At 43.9% G+C, this 24,291-nt stretch overlaps 1 protein-coding gene across 14 annotated transcripts in view; it reads left to right on the forward strand.

Annotated features, from left to right (window-relative positions):
* The window catches only part of LOC110508726 (sodium- and chloride-dependent glycine transporter 1), an 89,601-nt gene that overhangs the window by 11,829 nt on the left and 53,481 nt on the right, over positions 1-24,291 (forward strand). For 3 of the 14 annotated variants that reach the window (XM_090226089.1, XM_090226087.1, XM_090226095.1), the window contains exons 1-2: positions 16,773-17,003; positions 17,417-17,606. The exons of 3 other annotated variants lie outside the window; for them this stretch is intronic. The gene's annotated coding sequence lies outside the window, so the exon portion shown is untranslated. Of the gene's footprint in view, positions 1-16,772; positions 17,004-17,416; positions 17,607-24,291 lie in introns of those variants that run through there. 8 more of the 14 variants (XM_090226090.1, XM_036966944.2, XM_090226092.1 and 5 more) reach the window with 3 other exon arrangements.

The raw sequence follows: 24,291 nt of genomic DNA on the forward strand, positions 1-24,291 counted from the left end.
TGGGACTATGATTTGAAAAAGTTGGCAAAAAATGTATTTATTTCTTGCCTTATGCTGGGCATCATTCACAAGTGATAGGCTAATATTGTTATCACCCTACACCCATCACACTATTCTTGATTTATTAATCTTATCTTTACATATATTATTTTGTATTGTTAAGGTTTTCTTCCGTGGAAAGAGAGGACCAAAATGCAGCGTGGTTATTATTAAACATATTTAATAAAGCTCAAACCACTATCTGGTGCAAACAAAGACAGGAACAATCACCCACAAAACACTCAAAGAATATGGCTGCCTAAATATGGTTCCTAATCAAAGACAACGATAAACACCTGCTTCTGATTGAGAACCACTCCAGGCAACCATAGACTTTTCTAGACAACTATACTACACCACAATCCCATAACCTACAAAAAAAACCTAGACAAAACACACCACATAAATAACCCATGTCACGCCCTGGTCTTAGTATTTTGTGTTTTCTTTATTATTTTGGTCAGGCCAGGGTGTGACATGGGTTATTTATGTGGTGTGTTTTGTCTAGGTTTTTTTGTAGGTTATGGGATTGTGGTGTAGTATAGTTGTCTAGAAAAGTCTATGGTTGCCTGGAGTGGTTCTCAATCAGAGGCAGGTGTTTATCGTTGTCTCTGATTGGGAACCATATTTAGGCAGCCATATTCGTTGAGTGTTTGGTGGGTGATTGTTCCTGTCTTTGAATGTTTGTGCAATGTAACAAGAATATTTAGACTTAGGGATGCCACCCGTTAGATAAAATACGGAACAGTTCCGCACTTCACTGAAAGAATAAATGTTTTGTTTTCTAAATTATAGTTTCCAGTTTCGACCATATTAATGACCTAAGGCTTGTATTTCTGTGTGTTATTATATTATAATTAAGTCTATGATTTGATAGAGCAGTCTGACTGAGCGATGGTAGGCACCAGCAGGCTCGTAAGCATTCATTCAAACAGCACTTTCGTGCGTTTTGCCAGCAGCTCTTCGCTGTGCTTCAAGCATTGCGCTGTTTATGACTTCAAGCCTATCAACTCCCGAGATTAGGCTGGTGTAACCGATGTGAAATGGCTAGCTAGTTAGCGAGGTGCGTGCTAATAGCGTTTCAAATGTCACTCGCTCTGAGACTTGGGAGTAGTTATTCCCCTTGCTCTGCATGTAACGCTGCTTCGAGGGTTGCTGTTGTCGATGTGTTCCTGGTTCGAGCCCAGAGGGATGGAAGCTATACTGTTACACTGGCAATACTAAAGTGCCTATAAGAACATCCAATAGTCAAAGGTATATGAAATACAAATGGTATAGAGAGAAATAGTCCTATAATTCCTATAATAACTACAACCTAAAACTTTTTACCTGGGAATATTGAAGACTCATGTTAAAATGAACCACCAGCTTTTATATGTTCTCATGTTCTGAGCAAGGAACTTAAACGTTAGCTTTCTTATATGGCACATATTGCACTTTTACTTTCTTCTCCAACACTTTGTTTTTGCATTATTTAAACCAAATTGAACATGTTTCATTGTTTCATTATTTATTTGAGGCTAAATTTATGTTATTGATGTATTATATTATTGATGTATTATTGATGTATCATAAGTTAAAATAAGTGTTCATTCAGAATTGTTGTAATTGTCATTATTACAAATAAATACAAAAAATAGGCCGATTCATCGGTATCAGCTTTTTTTTTGGTCCTCCAAAAATCGGTATCGGTGTTGAAAAAATCATAATTGGTCGATCTCTAGTCCAGATTGTCTAGCCCAGCTGATTTGTACGGGTCCATGTTTTGCAGCTCTTTAAGAACATCTGCTATCTGGATTTGGGTGAAGGAGAAACACAATGGGGGGGGGGGGGGGTAATGCAAATAGTCTGGGTAGCCATTTGATTAGCTGTTTAGGAGTCTTGGGGCTTGGGGGTAGAAGCTGTTTAGAAGTCTTTTGGACCTTGACTTGGCGTTCTGGTACTGCTTGCCGTCAGCCACCACGTCAGCCACCATCAGTTTAATTGTGTTCCGATCTCTAATGCTTTTAGATGGTACGAGGTACACGGCAAACCGGAAGTCATTGTTTTCAATCAGAGCACGACGGTAAATGCCGTTGAGGCTGGCGGTGAATACTGTCAGGCACCACGGTAGACTGAATTTCCTCCAGAATTCAAATATTTGTTTGTTTACTGAAATCACCATAGCAACGCATACTGTCGTGCTGCCTTGCTTCCTGTCACCCTCTTTCTTGCTTTCTTGTCCTGCTATAACGACTGGTATGACGTTTTTTGCACCCCTTGTCTAAACTCAGCATAAGTGGTTTGTCAGTATTGAGGTCAATATTTGCTAGGTTCCAGTCTGACATCAAGCCACTACATTACCTTAGCTCTTAAGAACAACCCCCCAGCAGTAACCACAGGAGGCAGTTCTGACTTAAGTTTGATCCTCCTGAGGTGGGTTGTAAAAATCTGCACCTACCACTCACAGACACAGTTCCCAGTGATATATCAACAATACAGTCAGTGCCCATTACTGGGCCAAGGCCTTATTCCACTAATCCAGTGAAAAGATTAACCAGGACTGGCCTAGCGCACGTGTGCACGTGCTTCTGTGTGTGTGTGTGCTTGTGTGTGTGCTTCTGTGCACGTGTGGGGTGTTCAGTGCATGGAAGGCCCGTAGATGGTAGCAGAGATTATGGCCTTGAAAAAAGATTCCGCATTCACAGCATTCTCAGCAGCATTTGGCTAGAATGTCTGGCGTAGAAGGAGTTCACAAAGAGATCTTTGTATGTCATCACTGTTCATTCCACAATAGCTAATTAAACCACCCCTACCCTCATGGGCTGAATCTGACATTTCCATCTTGTAACCCATTATTCTTTGTTGAGTAACATCTAAATGTTTGTTGTACCTCTTATACCACAACAAAAAAAACATTTATATATATATATATATATATATATATATATATATATCTATAAAGGCTACATTAATTTCTCAGCTGAACAGATACCTTTACATTGTTCCATGAGTTTGGATGCTTCTTGGTCATGCTGTAAGTCAATGCCAATGTACAGTTCGAGCATGTACCAACCTGTGTCTATGTCTGTCTCAGTTGGGGTTATTCATAGGTTACCTCAAGCTTCTGTTTACTTGAATAAACTCTGTCATACAGTAGATTCAGATTGATTCTGCACATTTCCACTCGTCCTCATCAAAGTTATGGCTCTTGCTCCTGTTTTACCCTCTTAGCCAATATTTAGTGTGTCTATTTTGAGATTGCCTTATTGTTAGTTGGACTGAAATGAGCTTGTATTTTGTTTTCACCCATTGCAAAGGAAACAATCCAAAGAGAATATGCTTTGCAGCCAAACATCCTTAGCAGAAACCGGAAACCCCAGAATAGTGAAATTCAATGCTTTGTGCAACTCCACTAAGCCACGAGGCTGACACTAGGCCTAGCCCGTATCTGGCTGTGCCTGGTGTAGTAGTGGGGTGTGTGGTGCTCCGTAAACATAGTATTTACTGGCCTAATGCCAGTAAATACTATGCTAATAACTTCAAGAAATTGTTTCTAGAATGTGTCTTTCCCAATTTCACACTTAGCTGGTTCAATTTGGTTTTAGTAAACTCCCTCAGGAGGGGTAAAAACGCAATCCTAGGCAACACAGTGACTATGGTCTGGTTTCAATGATGGACTCTTTTGGCATAGAGAACCTACGTCACTTCCTACGTCGCTACTTTATCCCCTGGAATAAAATGCAGAATAGTAGCTAGCAAGATGGAGATCACAGAAGTTATTTTTAATGAGTGCTGTTTGCAAGTGGCTAGTTGGCATCAACTACCTTAACTAAAACCACTGCAAAGGTTTTGCGCACAAACTTTGTTTTTGAATTGTGACCGGCTGGATGGCTGCCTTGGTATTTGTTGGGAGAGCCCTGATCCCCCCCCCCCCCTTATCATTGTACACAGTGATGTAGTTCCTCTATGCCAAAAGAGTCCATCATTGAAACCAGACCCTAATCACTGTGTTGCCTAGGATCGGGTTTTCGAGACTAAGCAGAAAGTGCCATGGGCCTAGCCCAACAAGCAGCAGTGAGGAACTGTAGTGTGAGCCCCCAGTGCTATCTATAGGGTGGAAGGCATGTGAGGAGGTGTAGTGTCATGTAGCAACAGAGACAGTAGGAGGAGGCCAATCTTACCATAGCAGATTGTTATTACTGCTTGTCCTGTAGTGATGAGGGAAATATCTATACAGTTACATATTGCAATATTAAGTATTGATTATTTTTATTATTTTTAAATTATAGATAGCGTTAGCTAGCGGTAGTCGGCTGTACCTGCTTTAAAACAAATGTTCTCATGCTCTCTGTCGTCTCTCTCAGACATATAATGAGTAATATGTGTGGAACATCCAATCGCAGTAAAATCACATTGTCGAATCGCAATACATACAGAATTGTGATAATCGCAATACATATCACATTGACACCTAAGTATTGTGATATTATCATATTGTGAGATCCCTGGCAATTCCTAGGCCCATTATCCTCCTCCCTGTCACACCCTGACCATAGTTTACTTTGTATATTTCTATGTTGTGGTTGGTCAGGGTGTGATCTGAGTGGGCATTCTATGTTTCATGTCTAGTTTGTCTAGTTCTATGTTCGGCCTGATATGGTTCTCAATCAGAGGCAGGTGTTCGTCATTGTCTCTGATTGGGAACCATATTTAGGTAGCCTGGGTTTCACTGTGTGTTTGTGGGTGATTGTTCCTGTTTTTGTGTTTGCACCAGACAGGGCTGTTTTGAGTTCTCACGTTTCTTGTTTTTTCGTTAGTTTGTTCATGTATAGTGTCGTCAAGAAATTACAATGAACAACCACCATGCTGCGCTTTGGTCCGCCTCTACTTCACAAGAAGAGAATCGTTACAGAATCACCCACCACAACAGGACCAAGCGGTGTGGTACTGGGCAAAGGAAAAAGCAGCAGCAGGAGCAGCGCGAGGCGGTATGGACATGGGAGGACGAATTAGACGGTAAAGGACCTTGGGCTCAGCCAGGAGAGTATCGCCGCCCCAAGGAAGAACGGGAGGCGGTGAAAGCGGAGAGGCGCTGGTATGAGGAGGCAGCGCGGCGTCGTGGATGGAAGCCCGGGAGTCAGCCCCAAAAATTTCTTGGGGGGGGGGCTAACAGGGAGTATGGCTACGCCAGGTAGGAGACCTGAGCCAACTTCCTGTGGTTACCGGTGGGCTAGAGAGACCAGGCAGGCACCGTGTTATGCTGTGGAGCGCACGGTGTCCCCAGTGCGGGTGCACAGCCCGGTGCGGTACATTCCAGCTCCGCGTATCGGCCGGGCTAGAGTGGGCATCGAGCCAAGTGCCATGAAGCCGGCTCTACGCATCTGGTCTCCAGTGCGTCTCCTTGGGCCGGCTTACATGGCACCAGCCTTGCGCACGGTGTCCCCGGTTCGCCTGCATAGCCCAGTGCGGGCTATTCCACCTCGCCGCACTGGCAGGGCGACCGGGACCATTCAACCGGGTAAGGTTGGGCAGGCTCGGTGCTCAAGAGCTCCAGTGCGCCTGCACGGCCCGGTCTATCCGTCACCACCTCCACACCCCAGCCCTCCGGTGGCAGCTCCCCGTACCAGGCTGTCTCTCCGGCCCATCCGTCCAGAGCCTTCCTCCTCTCCAGCGCTGCCGGAGTCTCCCGCCTCTCCGGCGCTACCAGAGCCTTCCTCCTCTCCAGCGCTGCCGGAGCCTCCCGTCTGTCCGGCGCCTCTGCCGGAGCCTCCCGCCTGTTCGGCGCCTCTGCCGGAGCCTCCCGCCTGTTCGGCGCCTCTGCCGGAGCCTCCCGCCTGTCCGGCGCCTCTGCCGGAGCCTCCCGCCTGTCCGGCGCCTCTGCCGGAGCCTCCCGCCTGTCCGGCGCCTCTGCCGGAGCCTCCCGCCTGTCCGGCGCCTCTGCCGGAGCCTCCCGCCTGTCCGGCGCCTCTGCCGGAGCCTCCCGCCTGTCCGGCGCCTCTGCCGGAGCCTCCCGCCTGTCCGGCGCCTCTGCCGGAGCCTCCCGCCTGCCCGGCGCCATCGGAGCTTCCCGTCTGCCCAGCGCCGCCAGCGCCGCCCAGCGCCGCCAGCGCCGCCCGTCTGCCCAGCGCCGCCAGCGCCGCCCGTCTGCCCAGCGCCGCCCGTCTGCCCAGCGCCGCCCGTCTGCCCAGCGCCGCCAGCGCCGCCCGTCTGCCCAGCGCCGCCAGTGCCGCCCGTCTGCCCAGCGCCGCCAGTGCCGCCCGTCTGCCCAGCGCCGCCAGTGCCGCCCGTCTGCCCAGCGTCGCCAGTGCCGCCCGTCTGCCAGGAGCCGCCAGTGCCGCCCGTCTGCCAGGGGCCGCCAGTGCCGCCCGTCAGCCAGGGGCCGCCAGTGCCGCCCGTCAGCCAGGGGCCGCCAGTGCCGCCCGTCAGCCAGGGGCCGCCAGTGCCGCCAGTCAGCCAGGGGCCGCCAGTGCCGCCAGTCAGCCCAGCGCCAGCGCCGCCAGTCAGCCAGGGGCCGCCAGTCAGCCAGGGGCCACCAGTGCCGCCAGTCAGCCAGGGGCCGCTAGAGCCCCTCCGCCCGGAGCAGCTGTCCCTCTGTCCCGAGCAGCTGTCCCTCTGTCCCGAGCAGCTGTCCCTCTGTCCCGAGCTGTCTCTTAGGAGGGTCACCTATCTAGGGACGCTAAGGAGGTGGACAAAGACTATTATGGAGTGGGGTCCACGTCCAGCGCCAGAGCCGCCTCCGCGGACAGATGCCCACCCAGACCCTCCCCTATAGGTTCAGGTTTTGCGGCCGGAGTCCGCACCTTGGGGGGGGGGTACTGTCACACCCTGACCATAGTTTACTTTGTATATTTCTATGTTGTGGTTGGTCAGGGTGTGATCTGAGTGGGCATTCTATGTTTCATGTCTAGTTTGTCTAGTTCTATGTTCGGCCTGATATGGTTCTCAATCAGAGGCAGGTGTTCGTCATTGTCTCTGATTGGGAACCATATTTAGGTAGCCTGGGTTTCACTGTGTGTTTGTGGGTGATTGTTCCTGTTTTTGTGTTTGCACCAGACAGGGCTGTTTTGAGTTCTCACGTTTCTTGTTTTTTCGTTAGTTTGTTCATGTATAGTGTCGTCAATAAATTACAATGAACAACCACCACGCTGCGCTTTGGTCCGCCTCTACTTCACAAGAAGAGAATCGTTACACTCCCTTAGGTAAGGAGTAGTGGAATTGGAGTACAACTAACACCACTTAGCCTAAAATTGACCACAAAGAGGCTAAAGGACAAGGGCCAAGTGAGTTTTAGGACCTATCGACTGGAGAAAGCCATTGTATGAATTAATCTGTTTGATGTTATGGCAGACATCCGCATGCATGTTTTACCCATTTCTTCTGTAATCCCTGCCAAAGCCAATAATGATCTCATTGTCGTTAGAATATATTATTGTAGTGTGATTGGGCCTGAAGTGATTGGGCCTCAATTCAAAGAGCATATCTGGATAATATGTAACACCACTTTTAGATCCATTTGTTTGGCAACAATAACTGGGTAGCATATCTATCTTGACTGAGAACACATGAGGGCATCCAAACTGTCCACAGGACTTTGAATGCTTTAACATGATTGAATAGAGTTAACAGCACCACCCCTCGAACGGCTATTCCTCAATAGTTGGATGCCTAAGCGTAATAAACATTCAGTTTGTGATAAAAGCACCAAATGTGGCACACGTTCATTCATTCAACATTCTCTCCTTTGTTTTGAGCCGGCATATCAGGAAATTGACCAACAAGTTGTTCCTGTAAGTTGTGTGCTGTTCACTCCTTCATCAATGTTAATGCACAAAATTTGCTGCATGTGATTCAAGCTGACTGAAATACAGCTGATTCAAATAACTAACTCGTCATCAAGCTATTTGAATTTTTTGAATGTTATTATTTTTTTAAGGAGCAGATCAGCTATAATATTGCAGATTGTGGCTTCTATCAGTGTAATTGTCTGCATCATTTCCAATCCCCCATATATTTTTGTTCTATCTTTATTATTTGCCCCTAACCCTACCACCCCTCTGCTAATTGGAGTAATTAACAACAATACTTAAGCTTCTACTTCCAGTTTATACATACTATATACATTTTACGGATACAGTATATTTTGCATTCGTTATATTTTGTTTGTTTTTAGTCCCAGCCTTCAGCTACCCTCAACCACTCCCATCTATCTCTGAAGACCATCCAGTTTTGATTTCTAGCTGCCATATATTTTTCCACTGTTCTGAGATGTTTCACAAAAGTTCTGAACCTTTCTATTCTAATCATTTCTACAGATTGTATGTTAAAGATGAGAGAGAGAGAGAGAGATAGAGAGAGAGAGAATATCCCAGTGGCGAGAGGGGAACCGGCCAGGCAGAGACAGCAAGGGCGGTTCGTTTCTCCAGTGCCTTTCCATTCAGCTTTACACTCCTGGGCCAGACTACACTCAATCATAGGATCTAGATGAGTCTTCAATTAAGACTTAAAGGTTGATATCGAGTCTGCATCTCTCACATGGGTAGGCAGACCATTCCATAAAAATTGAGCTCTATATGAGAAAGCCCTGCATCCAGCTATTTGTTTAGGAATTCAAGGGACAGTAAGGAGGCCTGCGTCTTGTGACCGTACCGTACATGTAGGTATGTACAGTAGGACCAAATCGGAAAGATAGGTAGGAGCAAGCCCAAGTAATGTTTTGTAGGTTAGCAGTAAAACCTTGAAATCAGCCCTTGCCTTGACAGGAAGCCAGTGTAGGGAGGCTAGCACTGGAGTAATATGATCAAATTATTTGGTTCTAGTCAAGATTCTAGCAGCCGTGTTTAGCACTAACTGAAGTTTATTTAGTGCTTTAGCCGGGTGGCCGGAAAGTAGAGCTTTGCAGTAGTCTAACCTAGAAGTGACAAAAGCATGGATTCATTTTTCTGCATAATATTTGGACAGAAAGTTCCTGATTTTTGCAATTTTACGTAGATGGAAAAAAGCTGTCCTTGAAACAGTGTTGATATGTTCGTCAAAAGAGAGATCGGGGTCCAGAGTAACGCCGAGGTCCTTCACAGTTTCATTTGAGACGACTGTACAACCATCAAGATTAATTGTCAGATTCAACAGAAGATCTCTTTGTTTCTTGGGACCTAGAACAAGCATCTCTGTTTTTTCCGAGTTTAAAAATAGAACTTTTGCAGCCATCCACTTCCTTATGTTGAAACACAGGCTTCCAGTGAGGGCAATTTTGGGGCTTCACTATGTTTCATCGAAATGTACAGCTGTGTGTCATCTGCATAGCAGTGAAAATTAACATTATGTTTCCGAATGACATCACCAAGAGGTAAAATATACAGTGAAAAGTAAAGTGGTCCTAAAACGGAACCTTGAGGAACACCGAAATTTACAGTTGATTTGTCAGAGGACAAACCATCCACAGAGACAAACTGATATCTTTCCGACAGATAAGATCTGAACCAGGCCAGAACTTGTCCGTGTAGACCAATTTGGGTTTCCAATCTCTCCAAAAGAATGTGGTGATCGATGGTATCAAAAGCAGCACTAAGGTCTAGGAGCACGAGGACAGATGCAGAGCCTCGGTCGAACGCCATTAAAAGGTAATTTACCACCTTCACAAGTGTAGTCTCAGTGCTATGAATGGGTCTAAAACCAGACTGATGCATTTCGTATACATTGTTTGTTTTCAGGAAGGCAGTGAGTTGCTGCGCAGCAGGTTTTTCAACATTTTTTGAGAGGAATGGAAGAGTTGATATAGGCCGATAGTTCTTTATATTTTCTGGGTCAAGGTTTGGCTTTTTCAAGAGAGGCTTTATTGCTGCCACTTTTAGTGAGTTTGGTACACATCCGGTGGATAGAGAGCCGTTTACTATGTTCAACATAGGAGGGCCAAGCACAGGAAGCAGCTCTTTCAGTAGTTTAGTCGGAATAGGGTCCAGTACGCAGCTTGAAGGTTTAGAGTCCATGATTATTTTGTGTCAAGAGATATAGTACTAAAACACTTGAGTGTCTCCCTTGATTCTAGGTCCATGCAGAGTTGTGCAGACTCAGGACAACTGAGCTTTGGAGGAATGCGCAGATTTAAAGAGGAGTCCGTCATTTGCTTTCTAATGATCATGATCTTTTCCTCAAAGAAGTTCATGAATTTATCACTGCTGAAGTGAAAGCCATCCTCTCTTGGGGAATGCTCCTTTTTAGTTAGCTTTGCGACATTATCAAAAAGGAATTTCGGATTGTTCTTATTTTCCTCAATTAAGTTGGAAAAATAGGATGATCGAGCAGCAGTGAGGGCTCTTTGATACTGCACGGTACTGTCTTTCCAAGCTAGTCGGAAGACTTCCAGTTTGATGTGGCGCCTTTTACGTTCCAATTTTCTGGAAGCTTGCTTCAGAGCTCGGGTATTTCTTATGACAAATGTTTTTTGTTTTTAGGGGTGCGACTGCATCTAGGGTATTGTGCAAGGTTAAATTGAGTTCCTCAGTTAGGTTAACTGAGTTAACTGATTTTTGTACTTTGACGCCCTTGGGTAGGCGGAGGGAGTCTGGAAGGGCATCTAGGAATCTTTGGGTTGTCCGACAATTTATAGCAATGACTTTTGATGATCCTTGGTTTGGGTCTGAGCAGATTATTTGTTGCGATTGCAAACATAATACAATGGGGGTCCGATAGTCCAGGATTATGAGGAAAAACATTAAGATCCACAACATTTATTCCAAGGGACAAAACTAGGTCCAGAGTATGGCTGTGGCAGTGAGTAGGTCCGGAGACATGTTGGACAAAACCCACTGAGTCGATGATGGCTCCGAAAGCCTTTTGGAGTGTGTCAGAGTCGTGTGTATAGGTGGCAGGGAAGTCAGACGCAGGAGAGTAAAACGAGTGTAATGGAGTCTTTTTAATATATGTCCACTAAACATGCTCCAAACACTAAATGTACATACATAATAAACATGGGTACGAGGACCCGTCGCGCACCTATACAAACATAAACACTGACATAAAACAATCTCTGACAAAGACATGAGGGGAAACAGAGGGTTAAATACACAACATGTAATGAATGGGATTGAAACCAGGTGTGTAGGAAGACAAGACAAAATCAATGAAAAATGGATCAATGATGGCTAGAAGACCGGTGACGTCGACCGCCGAGCAACGCCCGAACAAGCAGAGGCAACGACTTCGGCAGAAGTCGTGACAGAGTGGGTCTGTGGACTTGTACATGTGAATATTAAAGTCACCAAAAATTTGAATATTATCTGCCATGACTACAAGGTCCGATAGGAATTCAGGGAACTCCGTGAGGAACGCTGTATATGGCCCAGGAGGCCTGTAAACAGTAGCTATAAAAAGTGATTGAGTAGTTTGCATAGATTTCATGAATAGAAGCTCAAAAGACGAAAACTGTTTATTTTTTTGGTAAATTGAAATTTGCTATCATAAATGTTAGCTACACCTCCGCCTTTGCGGGATGCGCAGGGGATATGGTCACTAGTGTAACCAGGACGTGAGGCCTCATTTAACACAGTAAATTAATCCGGCTTAAACCATGTTTCAGTCAGACCAATCAAATCAAGATTATGATCAGTGATTAGTTCATTAACCATAACTGCCTTGGAAGTGAGGGATCTAACATTAAGTAGCCCTGTTTTGAGATGTGAGGTATCACAATCTCTTTCAATAATGACAGGAATGGAGGAGGTCTTTATTCCAGTAAGATTGCTAAGGCGAGCACCACCTTGTTTAGTTTTGCCCAACCTAAGTCGAGGCACAGACACAGTCTCAATGGGAATAGCTGAGCTGACTACACTGACTTTGATGATGGCAGACTCCACTAAGCTGGCAGGCTGGCTAACAGGGGGAGTTAAAGCCCTGTCTATGTTTGTAGGTAAGATGAGAGCACCCCTCCAGCTAGGATGGAGTCCGTCACTCCTCAATAGGCCAGGCTTGGTCCTGTTTGTGGGTGAGTCCCAGAAAGAGGGCCAATTATCTACAAATTCTATCTTTTGGGAGGGGCAGAAAACAGTTTTCAACCAGCGATTGCGTTGTGAGAGACTGTGTAGAGCTCATCACTCCCCCTAACAGGGAGGGGGCCAGAGACAATTACTCGATGCAGACACATCTTTCTAGCTGATTTACACACTGAAGCTATGTTGCGCTTGGTGACCTCTGACTGTTTCATCCTAACATCGTTGGTGCCGACGTGGATAACAACATCCCTATACTCTCTACACTCGCCAGTTTTAGCTTTAGCCAGCACCATCTTCAGATTAGCCTTAACGTCGGTAGCCCTGCCCCCTGGTAAACAGTGTATGATCGCTGGATGATTCGTTTTTTAAGTCTAATACTGCAGGTAATTGAATCGCCAATGACTTGGGTTTTCAATTTGTCAGAGATAATGGTGGGAGGCTTCGGTGTCTCAGACCCCGTAATGGGAGGAGTAGAGACCAGAGAAGGCTCGGCCTCTGACTCCGACTCGCTGCTTAATGGGGAAAACCGGTTGAAAGTTTCTGTCGGCTGAATGAGCGACACCAGTTGAGCATTCCTACAGCATTTCCCTCCAGAAGCCATGAGAAAGTTGTCTGGCTGCGGGGAGTGTGCAGTGATTTATACTACTATCTGTACTTACTGGTGATACTGACGCTGTTTCATCCTTTCCTACACTGAAATTACCCTTGCCTAACGATTGCGTCTGAAGCTGAGCTTGCAGCACAGCTATCCTCACCGTAAGGCGATCATTCTCCTGTATATTATGAGTACAGTGACTGCAATTAGAAGGCATCATGTTAATGTTACTACTTAGCTTCGGCTGGTGGAGGTCCTGACAAACCACGTCCAGGTAAAGCGTCCTGAGTGAAAAAGTTGAATGAAAAAAAGTAGAGCGAGGGAAAAACTAAAAATATAAACATAATTAAAAAGTAAAAAACATCAAGTTGTCAGGTAGCAAAGTAAGGTTAGCAACAAAACGCACAACAGCGCCTAAACAAGTCTGCAAGTTGTGACCGGAAGCTGTGACACAGGCCACTCAGCAAGGAATACCGGTATATCATAAAATACGGTATACCGCCCAGGCCTTTGATGAGCCAGGTGTGTCTCGGGGTGATTACAGCCATCTATTGTATTTCATGAACTTGTCTAGACAATAGTGACCCATCCAATATATGTGGCTGGGGTGTGGTTATAGCATTTATTTCACATGACCCATCAATTTAGACGTGTGCCTGAGTAAGCATCATCTAATAATGATCAAATAGTTGTATCTGTACACTTTCTATTTTTAGTATTGCTACTATGCAAATATGCAAGTAACTACACTGCTCAAAAATATTAAGGGAACACTAAAATAACACATCCTAGATCTGAATGAATTATTAAATACTTTTTTCTTTACATAGTTGAATGTGCTGACAACAAAATCACACAAAAATTATCAATGGAAATCAAATTTATCAACCCATGGAGGTCTGGATTTGGAGTCACACTCAAAATTAAAGTGGAAAACCACACTACAGGCTGATCCAACTTTGATGTAATGTCCTTAAAACAAGTCGAAATGAGGCTCTGTAGTGTGTGTGGCCTCCACGTGCCTGTATGACCTCCCTACAACGCCTGGGCATGCTCCTGATGAGGTGGCGGATGGTCTCCTGAGGGATCTCCTCCCAGACCTGGACTAAAGCATCCGCCAACTCCTGGACACTCTGTATGTGGCGTTGGTGGATGGAGCGAGACATGATGTCCCAGATGTGCTCAATTGGATTCAGGTCTGGGGAACGGGCGGGCCAGTCCATAGCATCAATGCCTTCCTCTTGCAGGAACTGCTGACACACTCCAGCCACATGAGGTCTAGCATTGTCTTGCATTAGGAGGAACCCAGGGCCAACCGCACCATCATATGGTCTCACAAGGGGTCTGAGGATCTCATCTAGGTACCTAATGGCAGTCAGGCTACCTCTGGCGTGCACATGGAGGGCTGTGCGGCCCCCCAAAGAAATGCCACCCCACACCATGACTGACCCACCGCCAAACCGCTCATGCTGGAGGATGTTGCAGGCAGCAGAACGTTCTCCACGGCGTCTCCAGACTCTGTCACGTCTGTCACATGTGCTCAGTATGAACCTGCTTTCATCTGTGAAGAGTTTGCCAATCTTGGTGTTCTCTGGCAAATGCCAAACGTCCTGCACGGTGTTGGGTTGTAAGCACAACCCCCACCTGTGGACGTCGGGTCCCCATACCACCCTCATGGAGTCTGTTTCTGACCGTTTGAGCAGACACATGCACATTTGTGGCCTGCTGGAGGTCATTTTGCAGGGCTCTGGCAGTGCTCCTCCTTGCACAAAGGCGGAGGTAGCGGTCCTGCTGCTGGGTTGTTGCCCTCCTACGGCCTCCTCCACGTCTCCTGATGTACTGGCCTGTCTCCTGGTAGCGCCTCCATGCTCTGGACACTACGTTGACAGACACAGCAAACCTTCTTGCCACTACTCGCATTGATGTGCCATCCTGGATGAGCTGCACTACCTGAGCCACTTGTGTGGGTTGTAGACTCCGTCTCATGCTACCACTAGAGTGAAAGCACCGCCAGCATTCAAAAGTGACCAAAACATCAGCCAGGAAGCATAGGAACTGAGAAGTGGTCTGTGGTCACCACCTGCAGAACCACTCCTTTATTGGGGGTGTATTGCTAATTGCCTATAATTTCCACCTGTTGTCTATTCCATTTGCACAACAGCATGTGAAATTTATCGTCAATCAGTGTTGCTTCCCAAGTGGACAGTTTGATTTCACAGAAGTGTGATTGACTTGGAGTTACATTGTGTTGTTTAAGTGTTCCCTTTATTTTTTTGAGCAGTGTATTTCACTGTATCATTTACACCTTCTGTATCCTGTGCATGTGACACACACAATTTTATTTTATATAGTGTCTTTACCAGAGATGCCCCTTGTTCAGGGGCAGAATGACAGATTTTTACCATGTCTGCTCAGGGATTCAATCTTGCAACCTTTTGGTTACAAGTCCAACGCGCTAACCACTAGGCTACCTGCCGCCCCAGTGATTGCTGTTTAGCACATGGCCTCACGTGAATCCTTAAAGAAATGGGTGGGGCTTAAGAAGAAATATCAGGCTGCAAAGAGAAGTACAAGATTGAACTTCACTCAACTTTCAAGCTTTTTCCCCCTTAGTTACCACTATCAACGGTTCCCTTTACTGTGGGAGTTGTGATCGAATCAAAGTAATAGTACCCACTTTCAGTACAATATATGAAAAAAATGAACTATGCAATATTTAGTATTTAAACTAACTATGCATGAGATTTTGTTGCAGGCAGAACGCATCAGAGTAGGATTAGGTCTATACAGTGCCTTCGGAAAGTATTCAGACCCTTTGACTTTTTAAACATTTTGTTACGTTACATCCTTATTCTAAAATTGATTAAATAGTTTTTTCCCCTCATCAATCGACACACGATACCCCATAATGACAAAGCAAAAACAGTATTTTAGAAATGTTTGCTAATTTGTAAAGTAAAAAAAACATGAAATATTACATTTACATAAGTATTCAGACCCTTTACTCAGTACTTTGTTGAAGCACATTTGGCACTATTACAGCATTGAGTCTTCTTGGGTATGACGCTACAAGCTTGGCACACCTGTATTTGGGGAATTTCTCCCATTCATCTCTGCAGATCCTCTCAAGCTCTGTCATTTTAGATGGGGTGCCTTGTTGCCCAGCTATTTTCAGGTCTCTCCAGAGATGTTTGATCGAGTTCATGTCCGGGCTCCACAGAGGAACTCTGGAGCTCTATCAAAGTGACCATCAGGTTCTTGGTCACCTCCCTGAACAGGGTCTTCTCCCCTGATTGCTCAGTTTGGCCGGGTGGCCAGCTCTAGGAAGAGTCTTGGTGGTTCCAAACTTCTTCCACTTAAGAATGATGTGTTCTTTGGGACCTTCAATGCTGCAGAAATACTTTGGTACCCTTCCCCAGATCTGTGTCTTGACACAATCCTGTTTTGTGACTCTATGGACAATTCCTTCGATCTCATGACTTGTTTTTTTTTTTTGAGACAGGGTTGAATACGCTAAGTAGCCAATAGGCAGAAGTTAGCATAATTTGTCTGATTCTCTGTGATAATGGTATGGAATAATAATACATTTTATTTTGTAAAGGGGTTTCTTGCATCAAACGACACAACATTTTCAATCACCTCCTTGTCTGAAGAACAAGTGGAAACAGGTTTTTTCAAAAGTCTCATGGTATGTAGGCCTAAATTGAACACCACACATTAGCTGCTACTGTAGGCTGAATGGTACAACAGCTATTTGTAAAAAATGTACGGGATCCATTTCTCTGTTGTTTTTGATAGTAAGCCACTCTAGTAACTTAAAGTGGGTACAGCCTCAGAGTTCACATTAAACACACACTGGAAGTTGCACAGAATTTTCACAACGTTCAAATTTGCGCTCAGCAGATCTGAAAATTAGTCAGGGCCGAATTTCTTCTGAGGAAACATTGGTGTGAACGATGCTGAATAGGTGTAGACAAAGAAGAGCACTCCAGTAGGTGTACCAAAACATTCAAGGGCCCACCTTTCTTCACAGTCGTATAGACTACACAAATAAATGAATACATTATTTGGACATACTCATTCTAGGAAATGGGTATTGAAATTGAGAACACAAAAAAGGGAAGGAGAAGAGACCTGTAATTTTCCACCAATAACTCATTTTCACTCCTCCCAGGGGTGGAGCAACACTCATATGTGCTATACATACTACTAGAGCAGACCTGAGGGAAATTAACAAAACTGACTGAGTGGAGTGCATGGGATGGGGTGTTGGTCCACTCTGCAGACTAGTTAGTTTTTCATTGCTGAGGCCATCTTATCTAGTAGCTCCTTTGAAAGCCAACACTGTCTAGTAAAACCCAAAGCCTATTCTATCTTTGAGGGGAATTGCTCCTTCTGTGACGGTAAGACTTGGCTTTTAACCTAGTTTTATTTTACTTGTTGCATCAACTTAACTATTTAACGCTCTGGCATGTTTGATTATTCTGTGTGTTACATTGGAATGGGAGCTACACACTGAGTGTTCTCAACAATGAAGAACACCTGCCCTTTAGTGACCAGGTGAATCCAGGTGAAATCTATGATCCCTTATTGATGTCACTTGTTAGATTCACTTCAATCAGTGTAGATGAAGGGGAGGAGACAGGTTAAAGAAGGATTCTTAAGTCTTGAGACTTGGACTGTGTATGAGTGCCATTCAGGGGGTGAATGGGCCAGACAGGATTTAAGTACCTTTGAACGGGGTATGATAGTAGGTGCCAGGCTCACCGGTTTGTGTCAAGAACTGTAACGCTACTGTTTTTTTCATGCTCAACAGTTTCCCGTGTGTACCAAGAATGGTCCACTACCCAAAGGACATCCAGCCAACTTGACACAACTGTGGGAAGCATTGGAGTCAACATGGACCAGCATCCGTGGGGAACGCTTTCATCACCTTGTAGAGTATGGACTCTGATGAATTGAGGCTGTTCTGAGGGCCAAAGGGGGTGCAACTCAATATTAGGAAGGTGTTTGTTCCTAATGTCTTGTACACTCAGTGTACATCATTAATCCTAACACACTATGGGATGTCAGGTCAACCGACTCCCAACACATTGATGCTGAAGATGATAAAGAGAGAGTTTCCCCAAGTTACAGAATGACACATCGATTTTGTTACCGTCTAAGCAGTCCCTGGCACGGGTCCCACATGCTAACTTTTAAGCAAAAGTTTATCAAAAGCTAACTGTTGGGGCTCTCGAGTGGCGCAGCAGTCTAAGGCACTACATCTCCGTGCTAGAGGCGTCACTACAGACACCCACTAAAGACACCCTAATCCAGGCTGTATCACAACCGGCTGTGATTGGGAGTCCCATAGGGCGGCGCACAATTGGCCCAGCGTCGTCCGGGTTTGGCCGGTGTAGGCCGTCATTGTAAATAAGAATGTGTTCTTAACTGACTTGCCTAGTTAAATAAAGGTTCAATAAAAGTATATAAAAAATAAAAAAAACATGAATTTGTGGTACAAATCCCATTCAAGTCATGGGACCGATATTAGCATTTTTTGCGCATCATGTCCAAATCATCCGAAAGTATCAAAAATGTATTGAGAAACTCAACAGTCTCCTACAGATGTTTTGAAAATGATGAGCATGGATTGCTGTTATACCTTATCCACAGACTGCTTCTAGGGTCAGGAAACCAATATGTCAAAAGATATAGATCGTCCTAAATATGTTCAAAGGGCATTGTGTCATTGTACTTTCCCCCCCTTAGAATAAATAGGCACAATAGTTTTGTAATGCCCATAATTGACTCCTGGAAGGAAGCCTTTTTTTAAATGGTGTAATGATACCTAGTTACGTTGTATTATCATGTACAGTGCCTTCAGAAAGTATTTACTACTGCTGTGGCGGTCATGACATTTTGTCAGCTGGTTGTTGTCATGCAAAAGCCTGCCGGTCTCATGGAAATTGACCTTTAATTAACATAAACACGTTTAGCAATTCCAGGGCTCCATGCTTACAAGCCACTGATGCACACCTTTGGAGCATCTATATTTAAAAAAAAAAAAGTTATATACTGTACACCATCACAATAAATCCATGATTTATTTTACGGAGGTTTAAAGAAACATGATATGAAGAAAAGTTATTTCAGAAGGACAGAATATGAGTTGTCCTACTGTATGTTTTCTGGCTATGTGCCATGCCATAATCTGTAGGCTTGTAAATGTAGGAGATAAGATAAGTCCCATGCCTTTATTTGATTTTCTAGTAAGAAGAATAGAATTGAACTTAACTGAATAAAATAGAAAGGATATTTTTCCCATTCTGTAGCGAGTGCACATATGAAGTGCATGAAAGTTGAGCGTTAAAGTGATAATTTGAAACAGGTCCTATATGCTAGATTTACAGTGCCTTGCGAAAGTATTCGGCCCCCTTGAACTTTGCGAACTTTTGCCACATTTCAGGCTTCAAACATAAAGATATAAAACTGTATTTTTTTGTGAAGAATCAACAACAAGTGGGACACAATCATGAAGTGGAACGACATTTATTGGATATTTCAAACTTTTTTAACAAATCAAAAACTGAAAAATTGGGCGTGCAAAATTGGGCGTGCAAAATTATTCAGCCCCCTTAAGTTAATACTTTGTAGCGACACCTTTTGCTGCGATTACAGCTGTAAGTCGCTTGGGGTATGTCTCTATCAGTTTTGCACATCGAGAGACTGAATTTTTTTCCCATTCCTCCTTGCAAAACAGCTCGAGCTCAGTGAGGTTGGATGGAGAGCATCTCTCATCTCTCATCAGGCTCTCCGTTACCTGATTGGGTCGTTCGTTATCCAATTCCGAGGTGCAATTTGAAGATATTGGAAGAACTGTTGAAATGTACTTTTCGTCAGCCAATAAGATGAGTAGACCTAACAAACAGCAAAACCACTAGCCTATGTCAATCTACTATCCCCCATAGTACAAAGTCCACCTATTCTGTGCGAGAAATAAATATTCCAAACATAGTCTGGGACTGTTGCGGGATACGATAGATCACAAATGAATACAACCACACGCAACAGAACAGAACATTTAGCTTAAAATGTTGATAAACTATTAAGTTATTTCTTCACATTATAAACGCATCAATGCGCACATGGTAGTAGTCTATAAGCGCAAATGTTCCATTAGCGGAAAACACCATTATCAAAAGAGACCGCAAATGCAATTATGCATGTCATGCTTTTACTATAAAGGTTCATTTTTATTGTCAACATTATCTACCCCAAACTTGAAACTCACACACTCTTTATGTATGACAGTTAGGCTTTACACCCATTGTAATTAATGTGCTTTAGTTGTGACACAAACCTTATCAAACATATAGGCCTATGGGATAGGCTACATGGACTACAGGAAAAGGAGGACCGAGCACGCCCCCATTCTCATCGACTGGGCTGTAGTGGAGCAGGTTGAGAGCTTCAAGTCCCTTGGCTTCCACATCACCAACATGGTCCATGTACACCAAGACAGTCGTGAAGAGGGCACAAAAAAACCTATTCCCCCTCAGTAGACTGAAAAGATTTGGCATCGATCCTCAGATCCTCAAAAGGTCCAAGAGGCTTCTAAACAGCTTCTACCCCTAAGCCATAAGACTCCTGAACAGCTAATCAAATGGCTGCCCCACTTCTACACTGCTGCTACTCTCCGTTATTATCTATGCATAGTCACTTGAATAACTCTACCTACATGTACATATAACCTCAAATAACTTGACACCGGTGCCCCCCGCACACTGACTGTACCGGTATCCCCAGTATATAGCCCCACTATTGTTATTTACTGCTTCTCTTTAATTATTAGTTATTCTTCTCTCCTACTTTTTATATATATTTTTTACAACTTTTTTGTATATTTCATTTTTGGGGGTATTTTCTTAACTGCATTGTCGGTTAAGGGCTCGTAAGTAAACATTTCACTGTAAGGTCTACATGTAACGATGTACACTGAGAGTCAGTGAACAGCGCACCGACATGACACAAACAGAAACAACGATGACTGGGGAAGAAACTAAAGGGAGTGACATATAAAGGGCAGGTAATGAAGGAGGTGATGGAGTCCAGTTGAGTGTCATTATGAGCATAACGCTGGTGACAGGTGTGCGCCATAACGAGCAGCCTGGTGACCTAGAGGCCGGAGAGGGAGCACATGTGACAATACCCCCTCCCAGATGCGCGGATGCCGACCAAGATGACGACCCCGGGGATCAGGAGCGGACCGGCTGCTAAGGCGCAGAAACCTGACAAACCGGCTGAAGTGTGAGAGCCTGATGAGCTGGCTGAGACCTCCCCGGTTGCCTCGGTCGAGGCATGGGAACCTGTTCACCCACTAATGCATGGGAGCCTGTCGAACCCGCTGAGGCATGGGAGCTTGTCGAACCCGCTGAGGCATGGGAGCTTGTCGAACCCGCTGAGGCATGGGAGCTTGTCGAACTCGCTGAGGCATGGGAGCTTGTCGAAACTGCTGAGGCATGGGAGCTTGTCGAACTTGCTGAGGCATGGGAGCTTGTCAAACCCGCTGAGGCATGGGAGCCTGTCGATCCCGCTGAGGTATTGAAACCCGTCGGGCCCGTTGAGGCAGGGGAACCCGACAAACCGTCTGAGGCCTCCCAGGTAGCTCCGGTTCGGACACGCGGACCCGACATCACCTCCAACACCAACGATGTACGCTGATAGTCGGGAAGCAAGTTCAGGGAGTGAATACGTTTAATAAATAAATGAACAGCGCACCAACATGACACAGAAACAGAAACAATGACGACTGGGGAAGAAACCAAAGGGAGTGACATATAAAGGGCAGGTAATCAAGGATGTGATGAAGTCCAGGTGTGCGGCATAACGAGCAGCCTGGTGACCTAGAGGCCGGAGAGGGACACACGTGACACTACACCTGTTGTATTTGGTGCATGTGACAAATACAATTTGATTTGACATGGGGTGTGTGACTGATTCGAAAAAGTTGCTAAAAAAGGCTTTGTTTCTTATGCTGGGCATAATTCACAAGTGATCATTTATAATTCACAAGTGATAGGCTGATATTGTCACCCATCAGACTATTCTTCATTTAGTCTTGTCTTTACATATACTAAATAATATATGTGGGACATTTGTTTTGATTTAGAATGGACCATTATCATGCACCTGTATCAAAACAGGGGCAGCGGAAAAAATACACGTCATCTATGCACTTAAATAGCAAGTGGAGGATGCTTTTCCCCATGGTTCATTTTCATACCAACCAGGCAGGCTATACTCCTGTTGTAAATATAAGCAATGTGCATAATATTAGGAATGTTGAGTAATAAATATCATAGGCCTAGCCTATAGAAAGGTGATGGGATCTTCGTCTTTTTATTAGCGGTTTTCTCCCACGATTACATAGCCTATTGAAATGTTGCGCAACATGAGCTCATGGGCTCTCAGGAAGTGTTTGATTAGATTTTCAAAACACATTTGCATTGATGTCAGAGTGATTAGAGGGACAATTGAGTGTTGAGTACCAGGCAGTTAGCAAGTTTGGTAATTTAAATAGCAGCAGCATTGGAGAAGCTTGGAGAAGTCTAATTACTGTGACTAAACGGTCATGTGGAATTTGACTGCCTTCATGACTCGTGACCGCCGGTGTGGCGGTAATACGGTCACCGCAACAGCATGCTTAAACTCAAATATGCATATGGGTGTTTTGACTTCATCATCACCTTAGAAAGCATTGTCCATTTCATTGTGTTAGGCTTTGAAACAACAACCTCAATGAACATGTTTTCCACTCAGTTTCAACCTTTTTTATAACTTTTTTCTTCAAATTGACCAATCACAGTGAGGTGAGTTTTAAAAGTATGATAGGCCTACTGTTTTGATGATAAGTGTTTGATGTGATTTTCTATTGTATTTGCCTTAATGTCAGAGTGGTTAGAGGGACAATAGAGCCCTGAGTACCAGGCCATTAGCACCTGTTGATTGTTAGCAAGTTGGGTACAACCAACTCATGTCCAGTGTTTTAAGAGGAGATTACTGTGACTCCATATTGCTGTGACTCCACATTTTCTCCATATTTAGTTTTGTTACAGCCTGAATTTAAAATGTATTAACAATTTTCTTTGTCAAAATTTTTGGAAATTAATACAAAATTGAAAGTGGAAATGTTTTGAGTCAATAAGTATTCAACCACTTTGTTACGGCAAGCCTCAATAGGTTCAGGAGAAAAATGTGCTTCACAAATTGCATAATAAGTTATGAATTAGGCCGTGGATGGTGTATAATACACACAGTCACTAAAAAGATACAGGCATCCTTCCTGACTCAGTTGCCAGAGAGGAGGAAACTGCTCATGTATTTCACCTTGAGGCCAGTGGTGATTTTAAAACAATTACAGAATTTAATGGTTGTGATATGAGAACTGAAGATGGATCAACAACATTGTAGTTCTTCCACAATACTAACCTTAATGACAGAATAAAAAGAAGGAAGCCTGTACAGAATAAAACATATTACAAAACATGCATCCTGTTTGCAACAAGGCACTTAAGTATACAAAGCGTTATGTTTGGGGCAAATCCAACACATGACTGAGTACCACTTTTCATATTTTCAAGCATGATGGTTGCTGCATCATGTTATGGGTATGCTTGTCATTGGCAAGGACTAGCGAGTTGTTTAGGATAAAAATCAATGGAATAACTCAAATCCTGCTTTCCAACAGACACACATTCACCTTTGAGCAGGACAATAGCCTAAATCAAAAGGCCAAATCTACACTGGAGTTGCTTACCAAGACAATATTGAATGTTCATGAGTGGCCAAGTTACAATTTTGACTTAAATCGACTTGAAAATCTATTGTCAGACTTCAAAATGGCTGTGTAGCAATGATAAACAATCAACTTGACAGAGCTTGAAGAATTTAAAAAAGATTATAATTTTTTAAAATAAATAATTAAAAAAATATTTTAAATAGGATTTTATGAAGAATAATATTGTACAATCCAGGTGTTGGAAGCTCTTAGAGACTTACCCCAAAAGACTCAGCTGTAATTGCCACCAAAGGTGCTTCTACAAGGTATTGACTTATCAATTAAATTATGTAATATGTTTTCACCATGTCATTATGGGGTATTGTGTGTAGAGAAAATATATTTAATCGATTTTGAATTCAGGTTGTAACACAACGAAATGTGGAATAAATCAAAGTGTATGAATACTTTCTGAAGGCACTTGTATGTATGATATTAATTATTGTTGTGTAATTCAATTTAAATATGGTGAATTTTAGCTTTAGTGAATGTTAATGAATTTTCCCATGGAATTAATTAGCTTATAGGATAAAAACAGCATCTTCCCCTGATACAGAGAGTAATTGATTTCTATGTGCTCCAAATGTAAAGTATTTGACTTGAACAATTTTACCATTGTCACATAATTGAATAAAAGAGAACAATGCAGACATCAAATTTCAATTCAATTTATACTGGGAAGTAATTAAACACTGTTAGCTTCCCATGTTCTTGGGTTCATTTCGATTACTGCTCTCTGCACTTGTTGTGCAATGTGCAGTCAATGACAAGTCTGAGCTTTTTCTCTAACAGTCGACTAATCTGTTTATACACTAGCACATTGTTTCAGCGATTAGTTTTCAGGAAAATGTCCATCTAGTTTCTCTCCA

Source organism: Oncorhynchus mykiss, chromosome 28 (assembly GCF_057628025.1).
Source record: "Oncorhynchus mykiss isolate SJ-2025 chromosome 28, ASM5762802v1, whole genome shotgun sequence".
Classification (NCBI taxonomy): Eukaryota; Metazoa; Chordata; class Actinopteri; order Salmoniformes; family Salmonidae; genus Oncorhynchus; species Oncorhynchus mykiss.